Source organism: Lissotriton vulgaris, chromosome 1_2 (genome assembly GCF_964263255.1).
Source record: "Lissotriton vulgaris chromosome 1_2, aLisVul1.2, whole genome shotgun sequence".
Taxonomy (NCBI): domain Eukaryota; kingdom Metazoa; phylum Chordata; class Amphibia; order Caudata; family Salamandridae; genus Lissotriton; species Lissotriton vulgaris.
In genome coordinates this window covers 97,841,740-97,857,764 of record NC_141686.1, presented here as the reverse complement: position 1 = coordinate 97,857,764, position 16,025 = coordinate 97,841,740, and the positions used below count along the sequence as shown (strand labels likewise).

The 16,025-nt window shown below is 51.3% G+C and overlaps 1 protein-coding gene across 10 annotated transcripts in view; it reads left to right on the top strand.

The window, feature by feature from the left end:
• MICAL3 (microtubule associated monooxygenase, calponin and LIM domain containing 3) overlaps nucleotides 1–16,025 on the top strand; it is a 2,050,293-nt gene that overhangs the window by 1,879,260 nt on the left and 155,008 nt on the right. The window lies entirely within an intron of this gene.

Below are 16,025 nucleotides of genomic sequence, written 5' to 3'. Positions count from 1 at the left end.
TTAAAATACTCCCAGACTGGATCTGGAAACATTTATTCGGCTTTGCTGCTGTGCACGCCTTGCAACTGTGCATTGACCGCACACTGCCCCAGAACTGATAGAGCAGAGCGACATACATACACCACACCTGCGCGCTGACGTCCTTTCCTTTCTTTCTCTACCTTACGATGTAGATCTGGATCTCCACTCCACATTATGTCTGTCTTACAACAACTTCTAAACCTCTAAATCAAAGTCCAGTGTGCTAGACAACAATTTACCCACCTAAAACTGCAGGTTTCAAACTATGCCATGAGTTCCGAAAAGAAATTTTAATAGCGGGCCTGCACAAGGTGCAGCTATAGGGCCACTATTCACAGTTGTGAGATAAGAACTCATGAACCCAAAGGCAAAGCTGTATGTCGCCAAACACAAGAGTTCACAGCCTTTGTACAGCTTCGAATCTTAGTCGTTGATTCATTTCAGCAGGAGTCAACTTTGTGCTCAAAGTCCTCCAGTAAGTCCAATCAAAGAGGAGTTCAACCCCTTGTCCCCACACTGAATCAAAAGAGAAGGCACTAGTGAGTTATGCACCATCAAGGTGTGATTGTGCAGACGATTCCTTGGCTTATTCCAGTGTGCCCTGATTTTCTTGGGCCATCCACAACACCACAGCAGATTGAAGTTTGTAAGAAGGCCATGCTGCAGGATTTTGGTGTGCTTCACCTTTCCTCTGGCATGCTTCCTGGCCTGAATTAATCAAAAGGGTCCCTAGTCGGGTTGCTACTAGTTCATCTTACCTTTACACCATATGACTCTTAATGACCCATCTCATACAAGCTGCCACTCCAAGACGCAATCTGCCCTGAAAGAGATTACAGTGCTGATTCCGATTTTGGCCACCAAAACAACCCCAGTGACTGGATGGTGCCCTTGGACCTGCAGAACTCATGTTTTCATATACCCATCCGATAGCCTCACAGACATTCCCTGTGGTTTAAGTTACGCCACAAGCATTTTCAGTTTTCGGTGCTCCCTTTCGGCATCATTAGCGCCCCTTAGGTGTTTACAAAAGTGGATGCGGCCTGTCTTCAGATGTCAGGGTTACTAGTCTTCCCCTACCTTGATGAGTGACTGTTGAAGGCGGGCTTGCCACATTGGTAGACCCCTCCAGATGATAGCAACCCTCCTGAAATCATGGTGGATCACGATCAACGAGCCAAAGTTTTTCCTGACTCCTTCGCAGAGTCTTCTTTTTATTGGATCTTTCTTGGGTGCGGTGTATTTCTGGGCTTTCCCTCCACCACAACAGGTCCAGGATATTTGGGCTATAAACCTGAAGTTTCAGCCTCTGTCCTGAATCCCGATGAGAGAAGCTCTGAGATTGTGTGTCCTCTTAGGACCTGCATTCTCCTTGTCAAGTGCACCAGGTGGGATTTGCAGGTTCTGCAACGGAATCTAAAGTTCTAGTGGGACCAGTATCATGGAAGTCTGCCAGACGTCATCCAGATTTTAGAGGAGATAGCTCACGATCTATAGTGTAGCTGCTCTAAGCAGTTACACTATAGACCCCTATTATTTCCTGCCCCAGAGGTGACCAAGCTTCCCTGCTGGGCTGGCGAGGCTATATGTGGGATGTGATGATCAGAGGACTTTGGTCTCCAATAAAAGCATGGCTCCACATCAGACTGTTGGAGTTGGGCCATTTGTCTGGCTCAGAAGGCCTTCCTACTATCAAGGGTAGGCCGATGCAGGTTGTCATGGACAACACCACCATCACATGGTATTTCAAAAGCCAAGGCGGAGTGGGCTCAGGTGCCTTGAGGCTCTGTGCCTCTGGAGTTGGTTAGGGCACTGGGGCATTTCCCTGATCACAACCCTTTGGCCCGGGTCCCTTAATACTAGAACAGATGAATAGAGTGAGAGGCGTATGGCAGATAACAATTGGCATCTACAACTTTAATGTGCAGTGTCGAAAATTGTGTGCCTTGGAGTTGTCCAGAAGAACACTTGTTAGGAGAAGCATTGCCGCTGGAATGGAACTCTGATCTTCTGCACGTGTTCCCGAACCTAGCTCTCCTGCGGAGTTCTGAAAAAGAATGACAATGCCCAGGTTATCGTAGTGCCTCTCGATTGGATCAGGAGAGTCTGGTAACTGCTATGTATGAGCATCTGTTTGCCGCTCAAGATACAACTCCTGAAGGTTCATCTTTTGCTGCAGCTGGGCAGGGTCCCTTACCCAAATCTGCGCAGTCTACACCTACACCTACATGTGTGGAGATTTAGCAGCAACAACAACTCACTATGGTGGTAGATGTCATCACCTGGCGCCCTTCCACAAAGTTCATTTATGCCAGACGCTGGGACAAATTTTTGGCCTGGTGTGGCACACTTAAGATTGATCTCTTACAAATAAAGCTGTTGGTTGTCCTTTTGTTTGTTTCATCTATAGTCCCGCAAGGCCTGGAAGTGGGCACTATTAGAGGTTATTTGTCGGTCTTTTCAGTCTTCCTATGTTTACTAGTCCAACCATCTTTATTTAAAGTTTCTTTTGTAATGAGATTAATTAAAGGTTAGACACACATGTTCCTTCCTTAGCCATTTGTAGTGCCACAGTAAGACCTTAACACGTGGTCTTGATGTTTCTCATTTGTAAGCCCTTTGAGCCAATGCCTAGTTGTGTGCTGTGTATTGAGACTTTGAAGTCTGTCTTATTCCTCGTGAGTATGTCAGCTTATCACACGAGGGAACTCTAACTTTAAATTCAGCTACCATATATCATCATTTTCCCATACAAGTTTGTGCTGAGGACTCGGGTCGTTGGCAACATTTAGGACTTTCATTCACATATGGCAGACCGTTATCCTGCCTGCTTTCTTTGCTCCGTGCTAGGCCCAAGCCATATGGTGTACCAAGGAACACCACATGGCTTATCAGCTTTTTGGTGGGGTCCTCTAGGGTGAAGAAAGAAAAAGACTGTGCAGACAAAGACCTTATTGAGGTGGATAGTCCTCTGAATCAAGATCTGCTATACACTGACCTGGAGGTAACTCCTGGAAAATCTGGGCTCCCATTCCTCCAGAGCCAAGGCTACTACCATTGCGTTTGCTCGCCAGGTGCCTGTCTTTGACATATGCTAGGCTGCGACATGGGCATCAGTGCATACCTTCACAAATCACTACTTCCTTTACTGCCAGGTCAAACTTGAAGGACACTTCACCTGCTTAATCCTGCAGGACTTTTTGGTCTGAGTCCACTCCACCTAGGGTGGTACTGCTTTGCGGTCTATTCTAAGGTGAGAAATCTGTGGTTTGGCAGAGTATCCTTGTAGGAAGGTGGATACCTGACTATGGTTGCCCCCAACTTTTTTTGCCTGGTGTTTTGCTGGTTTTCCGACTTAGTTGACCTGGGACCCTGCTATTCAGGACCCCAGGCCTACTGCTCTCTCTCTCTCTAAAATGGATTCCATGTACCTTAGGTACATATCTAATTGGTACAGGGCCACGTTATCAGACCCTGTAACTCAGGGCATAGGTGTACCCAGGGCCTACCAAGGGCTGCAGCATGTATTATGCCACCCCTGGCTGGCCATCTAAATCTGACACAACTGGCTGCACGACAGCTGGGGCAAGGTGGTGTAATCACCCTTTGCTTTAGATATAGTATACCTATATCTAACCCTAAAATGGACACCTGTATTCCTGTCAGTCACTCCTATGGCAGGCCTTGACAATCCTGAAGGCAGAGTGCTTGGAATCGTGTGAGATGGTGCTCTGGCATGAGCTGAGCTCGTTTGCAGCTTGCGGAACCAAGTCCTAAAAGCTGTTCCATGATAACGCATACCATATACTCTTAAGTGCATTATAATCTTCGCGGTTATATGCTAACTCTGGTATCGCTTTATCAAAACATGTTGAGTAAGGTGTCATACGAATTGGAATACTAACCCCTCGCCAATTCTGGCGACGGGGTTAGCATTCCACCCTTCTAGAGGGACACGACATGTATGTAACTGTGAACCCCGGTTAAAGTTAACTCAAGCCTCAGCATCACAAAATGGATGCTGCCACCACAGACACAAGTCTGACCCCCTGCAGCTGGGAGTCCTTCCAGCGAGGGGAGCTTGGACAAAGGGTTTCCTGTCAGGGGCGGTGCTAGCACCATCCCAGACAGGGTTTTGTGAATCCTGGGTAGGCAGGGCTTTAGAGGAAGGTGACTGCAAGTGGCACCCCGGTGCTCACTATGCATCTGCCGGCTAGAACCAGTTCCAGGGGCACACCAGCCCCTAAGCTGAGGACAGTCTGGCATGGGAGAGGGGTGTAACCACCCCCCTTCCTGGTCCCACCCATAGGCAGGACCTAGTCGCGTGCCAGCCCCTTTTCCTAGTATAAAGATAGGAGCGGGCCCCCTTCCAAATTAGATCATCTTTGAATTTTGAAACTACTTTCTACGAAAGGAACTCTCGACTTCTTCTCAAGATTTCTCCCTTGTGGCTAAGGAGAAGTCACCCTGCACCCGCTGGCACCATCCAAGAACACTGCGGTTTGCTGCACGTCCTACCTCCGGAATCCGACTGACCAGCACGACGAGACCCGGCTTCCCTGGCACCTCTGACCTCTACCCACATCGTCAGCTCAGCTGAGATCCGTGGGTGCGACGAGACCTCGAGGGATCAGCCATCTTCAAGACTGCACGACTCTTGCCCAGCACGACCGCCGAGGGATCCTCGAGTGAGTGCTTTGGGGTCCGAGAAGCCCCAACCCTGAGCAGCTCCAGCACCGAAGTTCAGCCCTCCAGCATCCACCAGATCTGCGTGGGGCCCTTCTGCGCTTTGCTGCTCACCACGTTGTCTGGCTACTAGCCCGCTGGCTTGTGGCCTTACCGACGACGAACGACGACATCAACACTGCTGGTCTGGTTGCTCCAGACTGGCCCTTGCTCCCCTCCAAAAGAGGAGCACCCCGGACCCTCCTGGTCCACTCCAGACGCCATTTTAAGTCCACCGCGTGGGCTTGCATTTGCCAAGACTTGTTGCCCCAATCCTGGGTCCAGCGACGTCGACAGCAGAGACCTTCGTGGGACAGCTCGCACCTCCATCCTGGTTGCCGACAACGCCTCCTGGTCCGTGAGACTGCAGAGCCCAGCGTCGCCCACTCACCTGGTCGAGGTGACTCCATCCGGTGCCATCCTGGTGCCCATCTAATCACTGGCTAGTGATTCAGAACTTGGTCCCCTCTGCTTACAGGTGTCTTCCATCTTCGATCCAGGCTTGGATCACTTCGAACTTCTTCACTAGTCGCCTGCCAGCAACTTCTTCTTTCAGGCTCCATAGACTGCAACGAGGATTCCCGACGTCTTTCCAGACCTATGCATCCGCAGCCCCTGGGCTAGGTAACTTCTTCATTTCGGTGCCCCAGCATAGCCTCACTATCCAAGGGTCCAGATCCTTTTTCGTTTCAGCTCTACCTAGTCGGATTCGTCCGATATCACTAACTTTACGAGATCAAGCATCCATAGACTTGGTCCCGCATCCCGCGTGAGAGTGCACACTCTGCACCCGAGTCCCCTAGGCCTCCTGCTAGTAATCTGAAGGTTCAGTAGTCCAGTCCTAGCGATTCCAATCCCTATGAGATTAGTACTTACCTGCTAGTAATTTTGCATTCCACTTTTAGAGTATATGGTTTTTCGTGCCCCTCGGGCATTTGTGTAAATTGTGCAACTTGAAGTATTTTCGTAAGAGTTTTGTTGTGTGCTTAGTACCCTGTCCTCATAAAGATTACAGGGCTGTTGTGATGTAAATAAATACACTGTTTATTTTCATAACACTTGTGTGGTGTCCTTTCACTTGGTGTTCAAGGGGTATATGTGATGGTATAACAGCTGGCTTAACACGCCCTCTAGAGTTTAGCCCGAAGACTGCTCGTATCCATGCTACTAGGATAGCTGGTCTATAAGGTTGACTTACAACCAATCATCAATGAGGGTTGTTTGGACTGATACAAAGTGCTCACTAGAATAGTGAACATTATATATCAGGCCAACATCTCACAATCCTTTCAGAGGAGTAAGAGTGGTATCCATTGCAAAAAACTTCAAATGCAGAAAAAAGTAAAGCTTTCTTGTCAAGTCATCCCTTTTCCACAGACTATGCATTGAAATAATGCACCTGGTTATCGTAATGTACTACTAGGCCTACTTACACAACTAATGTTCATTGGAAACAATTCCTTCTCAGCCCAGCAAACCCAAAAAAAGATAGTGTACAATGCATAACACATTACAGCTGGTTTCACTGGTGCTGTCTCCTTCTGTGTGTTTTGTTTAAAGGATTCACAAATGTCTCATTGTTAGAATATCCATATTATATACAGTTGTTGGAAGGAAAGGAAGCATCTGGGGAGATGGTCCCAAGGAGTGCAGATTCCTGTACCCATGAACTCAATCATAGAAATAAATATGACCCAATACGTATTAACGCAGGCATGAGATTAATAAATAGTACTTACACATGGGAAAACGAACTCCATAGTGTGACACACTATCACACAACATAACTTAAAACGGTTCCCGTTAACAACACAGACTAGCTCAATCACTACATCACCATATGTAGACAGTACTCAGTTGGACATCATCCTACAAAATATAACTCAATTTAACCCTGCCTCACTAACAGAGATAATATAGCATTACTGTTAGGTCCAACACACACTCCTCTACTCCAGAACACAAACTACCACAATTGACCCCTACCCTGTATCACGCCACAAAATGCCATGCCCTCCAACACCATACTGAACGATCTATGCCGCACTATCACTGCATAGTACAGTACCATCATCCAACACTGTACCAAACCAACAACCTTCTCAGTATTTGTGTACACCGCACAATCTAGCATGACAACACTAGATAACTCCCCACTAATCACACATCACTACATACAAGCACACCATACTATAATGCTGCACTACAACCTAAGATGCAACAGTACACCATACAACACTAGTCCACAGCACAACTCTACGGTGCATCTGTACACAATTTAAAGGCTCATTGCCACTTTTAGTCACACCGCACCATAACTGCTCAATGGTATCCTAAACGTGTAACAGACCAACCCCTTTTCATCCAGCGCCTGACCCACGTACAATACCAGACTACACACAAGGCAAATGAAGCACACAAAAGGTGATGGGAGGAATGCTTGCCATTTGTCTAACCACTGGATAGCATTCCAAGTCACTGTTCTTTTTTCCACCATGCCACCTCAATTTGTTAATGTTAATAAAATTTGTACTGTGCACGAATACCCTCGGGCGTCTTGGCGCTAATGAACTAAATACTGCTGAACTCTACTGTACTACTGTTGAAATAACCAGGTCTTAAGCTGTTTCCTCAATTCCAAATGAAGGGTGATGTTTCTCAGATACACCGGGAGGGAGTTCCATTCTTTGATAGTATTAAATGCTAAACTCCTTCCACCTCAGTTCATCTGCGCCCACCTATAGGCAAATCAGTCTTGACTCTGCTGCAAGACAAATTGCAAGTGTTCCCACTGTCACTTTTTGTGTGCTTGATACACAGTACTACACTCCGCACACCTTCATATGTACTACAACACCATTCAGGGCCTAACCATATCTTTCTAATGACGCAACCATGACACACCCACGGCTCTCACATTTGCATACACTTCGAGTAATGAACTATCTTTTAGAGATTTCTAGCTGCAGATTCCTTACCGTAGAATTTCCCAGGAGCCAGGCTGGATCCGGAAGCTTTTGCTGAGCAATACCCCTTGCGTGCGACGTCGGGTGGTTCCATTCGGCTCTGCGTGACGCGGTCAGTTATGATGTTGCTGTGCCTATATAGGCTCCATACAGGCGCTCGGCCGTCAGTTCTTTTCTTTCCATGCCAGTTAAGCGCCGATCCGGGAAGAGCTACCTCTCTGCCACTTTTTGGCAGGCTTCATCTGAAAGAAACAGGTTAGTATTAGATTCCTTACCTTAGAATATCCCCAGGCGTCAGACTGGATCTGGAAACTTTTGCGTAGCAGTACCCTTGCGCGTCGGTAGGCGTCGTCTGCGGCTCCGTGTCCGCCGTTTGCGCCAGGATGACGTCGCCGGAGTACTTAGACGCCGCCCTCGCGTGCTGACGTCAGTTCTTCTTTTTTCCGCGCCAGCAGCGCAGATCCGGAAAAAGTGGTACCCACAGTCAATTTTTGACTAACTTTTTCGATCCTTTTTGATCATTTTTCGGAGTCTTCTCGACTCCGAACGGTGCCGGTAAGGATGCCTGGATTTAAATCCTGTGAGGACTGAGACCGACTGATGTCGCTTACCGACCCTCACAGCTGGTGCCTTCACTGTCTCGGCTTCGACCACGACGACAAGGCCTGTCCCGACTGCCGAGCCCTGACATCGAAAGCTAGACGGGAGCAGTCCCGCAAGCGGCTCGAGCTCCGGTAGTCGGCCCAGCGCCACGAGATGTCCCGGTCCAGACGGAGGTCGAGGGACCGGTCGCAGGGTCGGAGCCATCATAGCTCCGGGAGTCACCATCAGTCTTCGGGCTCGAAGTAGTCAGGTAAGCACAAGAAGTCGAAGAGACGTCCTCGCTCTTCCGACGCGCACTGGGGTTCGTGTGACACCGCCCACTCGGCTCCGACGGAGTCGCAGGGGTCGCGGCCGGCTTCATACCCTCCGGTCCCTAGGCAGGACGCGACGCCGGAGGAGATAGAGCGCTTCCTCATGGCAATGAGGTCTCTCTCTCCTCCGACGGGCTCCGCGTCGCCTTCGCCATACACTGGTTTTGTCTCACTTCCTACCGTGGCTACGGAGGAGGGGGCAACCTACAGTGTGGTGCTGACGCGGGCGGCCAGGGCCTTGGGCCTTGAGCTCCCCGTCGCAGCCGTGAGGACTAACCTCCTCACTAAGGTCCTTAAATCGCAGTCAAGCTCGGCTGAGCCTCTGCTTCCGTTTAATAAGGCCTTGACAGGCGTTCTTTTGGGCACTTGGTCCAGGCCCGCTACAGGTCCGCCTGTAGATAGGAACGTGGCCAGACGCCACCGCCCGGCCCCAGGCGACCCTTGTTTCCTGTCCACCCATCCCACCCGAGAGCCCGGTCATCCAGGCCTCCAACTCCCAGACCGCATTCCCGACAGCTCCGCCCGATCGGGAATCCAAGAGGTACGAGCAATACGGCAAGAAGATATTCTCCTCCCTGAGTTTGGGACTGCGGTCTTCCAACACCGCATGCCTCTTGGGCCGCTACACCCACTCTCTGTGGGACACGGTCGCGGGCGTGCTGCCAGAATGCCCGGCGGAGGTCAGGGCTAAACTCACCCAAGCCCTTGAGGAGGGTCGAGATGGAGCACGTTTTTCCATCCGGTGTGGGCTGGATACCACCGACTCACTACGCAGAGCGATGGCAACGACTGTGGTGATTCGTCGCCACGCCTGGTTGAGGTCCGCCAACTTTTCGGCCGATGTCCATAATACACTAATGGACATGCCATTTGATGGCCGTCGCCTTTTTGGCGACAAGGCAGACCATGCGGTTGAGCGCTTTTAGGACTCCAGGGCTATGGCCAAGTCCTTGTGCCTCTCGGCCCCGCGCCAGCAAACAGGTGCCTTTCGCTCCTTTCGTGGCCAAGGAAGGGGCGCCTCCACAAGTGCTGCCAGCCACGCACTGCAGACTAATTTCCAACCCGGTGGCCACTGTGGAAACCGCCGTGGCGGCAGTCGGGGACAACGGTGAGGCCAGTCCACACCTACCCCTGCAGCATCCGCCTCAAAACCTTCCTAGTCCGAGCTTTCAGGCCCATGTGTCGCCAGTGGGGGGCAGGGTTCGCAATCACCTCCTCCACTGGCGCACTGTTACATCGGACAGGTGGGTGCTGCAAATCGTGTGAAGAGGCTATTCCCTCCCCTTCGAGGCGACCCCTCCAGCCATGCCACTGCAATACCACCGCGTGTTGGGGAATCACTTGCGACTTCTGCAATAGGAGGTTACGGCCCTCTTGGCCAAGGGGGCCATTAAGCGTGTTCCTGGGCAAGAAGTAGGGTGTGGTTGCTACTCCCACTACTTTCTGGTACCCAAGAAGGGCAAAGGGGGCCTACGCCCTATCTTGGATCTACGGAACGTCAACGGCTGCCTCCGGAAGCAGAAGTTCAAAATGCTGACACTAGCTCAGGTCTTAGCTGTCCTGGACCCAGGAGACTGGATGGTAGCGTTGGACTTGCAGGACGCTTATTTCCACATTCCTGTCCTGCCGGCCCACCGGCGCTACCTGCAGTTCACGGTAGGCCACGAGCACTTTCAGTTTACCGTGCTCCCCTTCGGCCTTACCAGTGCCCCACGGGTGTTCACGAAGGTGATGCCGGTGGTCGCAGCTCATCTGCGCAGGTTAGGGGTGTAGGAAGGTGGATATCTGACTATGGTTACCCCCAACTTTTTGCCTGGTGTTTTGTTGGTTTTTCGACTTAGTTGACCTGGGACCCTGATATTCCGGGCCCCAGGCCCACTGCTCTCTCTGTAAAATGGATTCCATGTACCTTAGGTACATATCTAATTGGATACTGAGTCACCTTATCAGTCCCTGTACAGTGTACCTTAGGTACCCAGGGCATAGGTGTACCCATGGCCTACCAGGGGTTGAAGCATGTATTATGCCACCCCTGGCTGGCCATCCAAATCTGACACAACTGGCTGCACGACAGCTGGGGCAAGGTGGTGTAAACACCCTTTGCTTTAGATATAGTATTCCTATATCTAACCCTAAAATGGACACATGTATTCCTATCAGTCACTCCTATGGCAGGCCTTATCAATCCTGAAGGCAGAGTGCTTGGAATTATGTGAGATGGTGCTCTGGCATGAGCTGAGCCCGTCTGCAGCTTGCGGAACCAAGTCCTAATAGCTGTTCCATGATAACGCGTACCATATACTCTTAAGTGCATTATAATCCTCGCGGTTATTTGCTAACTTTGGTATCGCTTTATCAAAACATGTCGAGTAAGGTGTCATACGAATTGGAATACTAACCCCCTCGCCAATTCTGGCGACTGGGTTAGCATTCCACCCTTCTAGAGAGACACAACATGTATGTAACTGTGAACCCCGGTTAAAGTTAACTCGAGCCTCAGCATCACAAAATGGATGCTGCCACCACAGACTCAAGTCTGACCTCCTGCTGCTGGGAGTCCTTCCAGCGAGGAGAGCTCGGACAAAGGGTTTCCTGTCAGGGGCGGTGCTAGCACCATCCCAGACAGGGATTTGTGTATCCCAGGTAGGCAGGGCTGAGAGGAAGGTGACTGCAAGTGGCACCCCGGTGCTCACTGTGCATATGCCGGCTCAAACCAGTTCCAGGGGCACCCCAGCCTCTGAGCTGGGGAAAGTCCGGACAAGGGAGAGGGGTGTAACCACCCCCCTCCTGGTCCCACCCATGAGCAGGACCTAGTCACGTGCCAGCCCCTTTTCTTAGGATAAAGGTAGGAGCGGGCCCCCTTCCCAAATTAGATAATCTTGAATCTTGAACTACTTTCCACGAAAGGAACTCTTGATTTTCTTTGAAGACTCTCCCTTGTGGCTAAGGAGTAGCCACCCTGCACCTGCAGGCACCACCTAAGCATCGCGGTTTGCTGCACGTCCATCCTCCGGATCAAGACTGACCAGCTCAATGAGATCCGGATTCCCTGGCATCTCTGACCTCTACCTGCATCATCAGCCCAACTGAGATTCGTGGGTGTGACGAGACCTGAGGGACCGGCCATCTTCTAAACCTGCACGACGCTTAACCAGCACGACCGCCGAGGGATCCTCGAGTGAGTGCACTGGGGTTTGAGAAGCCCCAACCCTGAGCAGCTCCAGCACCGAAGTCCAGCCCCCCAGCATCCACGAGATCTGCGTGGGGCCCTCCAGCTCTTTGCTGCTTACCGCGTTGTCCGGCCACTTGCCCGTTGGCTAGTGGCCTTCCTGACGACGTACCACGACGATTACACCGCTGGTCTGGTTGCTCCAGACTGGCCCTTGCTCCCTTCCAAAAGAGGAGCACCCCGGACCCTCCTGGTCCACTCCAGACGCCATCTTGACTCCACCGCGTGGGCTTGCCTTTGCCAAGGTTGGTTGCCCCCATCTTGGGTCCAGCATTGCCGATAGCAGAGACCTGCGTGGGACAGCTCGCACCTCCAGCCTGGACGCCGACAACGCCTCCTAGCCCGTGTGACTGCAGAGTCCAGCGTCGCCCACTCACCTGGTCGAGGTGACTTCATCCGGTGCCATCCTGGTGCCCACACAATCACTGGCTAGTGATTAAGAACTGAGTCCCCTCTGCTTTCAGGTCGTCTCCATCACCGATCCAGGCTTGGATCACATCGAACATCTTCACTGGTCGCCTGCCAGCAACTTCTTCTTTCAGGCTCCATAGACTACAACAAGGATTCCCGACGTCTTTTGAACCCTATGCAGCCGCGGCCACTGGGCTAGGTAACCCGAGCATTTCAGTGCTCCAACGCAGGTTCACTATCCAAGTGTCCAGATCCTTTTTCGTTTTGAGTCTACCTAGTCGGATTCGTCCGAAAACAGTAACTTTAGAAATACTAGCCTCCATAGACGTTGTCCCGCATCCCGCGTGAGAGTGCACACTCTGCACCCGATCTCCCTAGGCCTCCTGCTCCTAACCTTAGGGTTCAGTAGTGTAGTCCTAGCGATCCTGAAGCCTCTGGATCTTGTTACTTACCTGCTAGTATTTCGCATTCCACTTTTAGGGTATATGGTTTTTCGTGCCCCTCGGGCATTTGTGTAAATTGTGCAACTTGAAGTATTTTCGTAAGAGTTTTGTATTCATAAAGAGTTCAGGGTAGACTTGTTATAAATAAATATCCTATTTTTTTCATGACAACTTGTGTGGTGTCCTTTCACTTGGTGTTCAAGGGGTATATGTGATGGTAAAACAGCTGGCTTAACACGCCCTCTAGAGTTTAGCCTAAAGACTGCTTTTGTCCACGCTACTAGGATAGCTGGTCTATAAGATTGACTTACAACCAATCATCAATAAGGGTCGTTTGGTATGATACACAGTGATCACTAGAATAGTGAGCACTATATATCAGGCCAACTTCTCACAAGGGCTTTCAGTCTTCCCCTACCTCGACGACTGGTTGTTGATGGCGGGCTCTCCCCAGACAGTCGTCAGCCACCTCCAGACGACGGCAGACCTCCTGCACCAGCTGGGGTTCTCCATCAATGTGCCGAAGTCACACCAGTGCCCCTCCCAGAAGCTCCTCTTCATCGGAGCAGTTCTCGACTCGGCGCAGTTTCCGGTTTATCCTCCCGAACAGCGGGTTCGGGATATTCAGGCTCTGATTCCTATCTTTCAGCCATTATCCAGAGTCTCAGTCAGGTTGACGCTGCAGCTTCTTGGGCTGATCGCCTCCTGCATCCTTCTGGTGCATCACGCCCGATGGCGGATGCAGGCTCTGCAGTGGGACCTGAACTTTCAGTGGGCCCAGCATCAGGGCAACCTGTCCGACCATGTCCTGGTCTCGGAGGGCACTGCGAGACTGCTGCAGTGGTGGCTCACGGACCGCGATTGGGTCAGCGCCAGATCCCTCTCCCTTCCCCAGTCGGAGCACGTAGTTGTGACGGATGCGTCCTTCCAAGGCTGGGGTGGCCACATGGGAGAGGCGGAGATCAGAGGCCTCTGGACTCCGGCGGAGTCCCGGCTCCATATCAACCTTTTGGAGCTGCGGGCGATTCGTCTAGCACTGAAGGCATTCCTCCCCTCTGTCCAGGGGAGTGTAGTGCAGGTGTTCACGGACAACACCACCGCCATGTGGTACTGCAACAAACATGGTGGGGTGGGGTCGTGGACCCTCTGCGCCTCTGGCAGTAGCTGGAACATAAGGGCGTGACCCTGGTGGTTCAACGCCTGGCAGGTTCTCTGAACGCCCGGGCGGATGAACTCAGCCGACGGTGCATGATGGATCACGAATGACGTCTGAACTCGGACGTGGCGCAAGGTCTCTTCTGCAGTGGGGAGAGCCTTGGTTATATCTATTCGCCACCGAAGAGAACGCGCAATGTCATCAGTTCTGCGCGTTGGAATTTCCAAGGTGGCACCCGCTCAGAGACGCTTTTCGTCTCGAGTGGAGTTGCGGTCTGTTGAACGCCTTTCCGCCTATACCACTTCTGCCCAGAGTGCTGAAGAAGATCAGGCGCGACCGGGCACAAGTCATCCTTGTGGCTCCAGACTGGGCACGAAGGTACTGGTATCCCGAGCTACTCAGTATGTCATTCGATCCCCCGGTTCATCTGCCTCTTCAGGAGGACCTTCTGTCGCAGCAGCAGGGGACGGTCCTCCACCCGAACCTGTCCAGTCTCCACCTCCCTGCTTGGAGATTGAGCGGCGACAGTTGAGGCCATTTGACTTGCCTCCTGAAGTCTGTACAATCATTCTGGCAGCCAGGCGTCCCTCCACAAAGTCGGTGTACGCCTGCAGGTGGAACAGATTTGTGGCATGGTGCACAGCAAAGGCTGTGGATCCTCTATCTGCCCCTCTTTCCGAGGTTCTTCTCTTCCTTCTTTCTCTTGCCCAGCAGGGCTCTGCTCTGGGCACTATCAAGGGCTATCTTTCTGCCCTTTCAGCCTTCCTAAGGCTGCCTGATCAACCATCTTTGTTCAAGTCCCCAATTGTAAATAGATTTCTGAAAGGCATCACACACACGTTTCCACCTGTTCCCTTTGTGATGCCTCAGTGGGACTTGAACTTGGTCCTTACATTTCTGATGTGCGCTCCCTTCGAGCCCCTTCACAGCTGTCCTCTTCGCCTTCTCATTTTGAAGACTGCCTTCCTGGTAGCCATCACCTCTGCCAGGAGAGTGAGTGAGCTCCAGGCTCTATCCTGTAAACCTCCTTTCCTTTCAGTCCATCCTTACAAGGTTGTTTTAAAGACAAGACCTTCTTTCCTACCCAATGTGGTCACGGCCTTCCACATTGGGCAATCCATTACCTTGCCCACCTTCTTTCCGCCTCCACATCCCTCGAGAGAGGAAGAGGGGCTCCACCGTCTGGACCCAAAACGCGCGCTCTCGTTCTATCTGAATGGCACATGCCAGTTCCAGGTGGATGACCAACTCATTGTTGGTTACGTGGGCGCTAAGAAGGGGAAAGCGGTACACAAGCGGACCATCTCGCGTTGGATCATCTTGTGTATCCAGGCGTGTTACTCCTTGGCAAACAAGGAACCCCCTGTTGGCCTGAGGGCTCATTCCACTCGAGCCACAGAGACTACAACTGCCTTGGGCCGAGGTGTGCCCTTGCAGGACATCTGTCAGGCAGCTACGTGGGCCTCGCTGCACACGTTCGCAAGACACTACTGCCTGGACACCAAGTACAGAGGACTGGCTTCTTTGGCCGTTCCGTCCTCCAGGACTTTCTGGTGTGATTATTGGTTCGCAGACCCACCACCGGGGTTGGTATTGCTGGGGTACCTATTCTAAGGTGAGGAATCTATCACTAACGTGTCTCTTTCAGATGCACAAGTTACTACTTGTGTAACGATATATCTGTAAGAGACATTAGTTAGTGATAGATCCCTTACCGACCCACCCATCCTCCCCGTTCTGCGAACCGATATCTAGGGTTAAGGTCATCCCCTTTCAGGGCCCTAGTTTCAAGGCACCAGTGTTGGTTTTTGGCATAACTCTGCGTTTCTGGCGCGGAAAAGCTGTGTTTAAGAACTGACGTCAGCACGTGGAGGCAGCGTCAAAGTACTCCGACGACGTCACCACGGCGCCCACGACTCCGACGACGGACGCGGAGCCACAGACGACGCCTACCGACGCGCAAGGGTACTGCTACGCAAAAGTTTCCGGATCCAGTCTGACGCCTGCGGATATTCTAAGGTAAGGAATCTATCACTAACTAATGTCTCTTACAGATATATTGTTACACAAGTAGTAACTTGTGCATCAACGTGCAAAGTTAAATATACATTAATATGTACAAGATTATTGATCCCCAACCAAACATTTTTGTAAAACTCT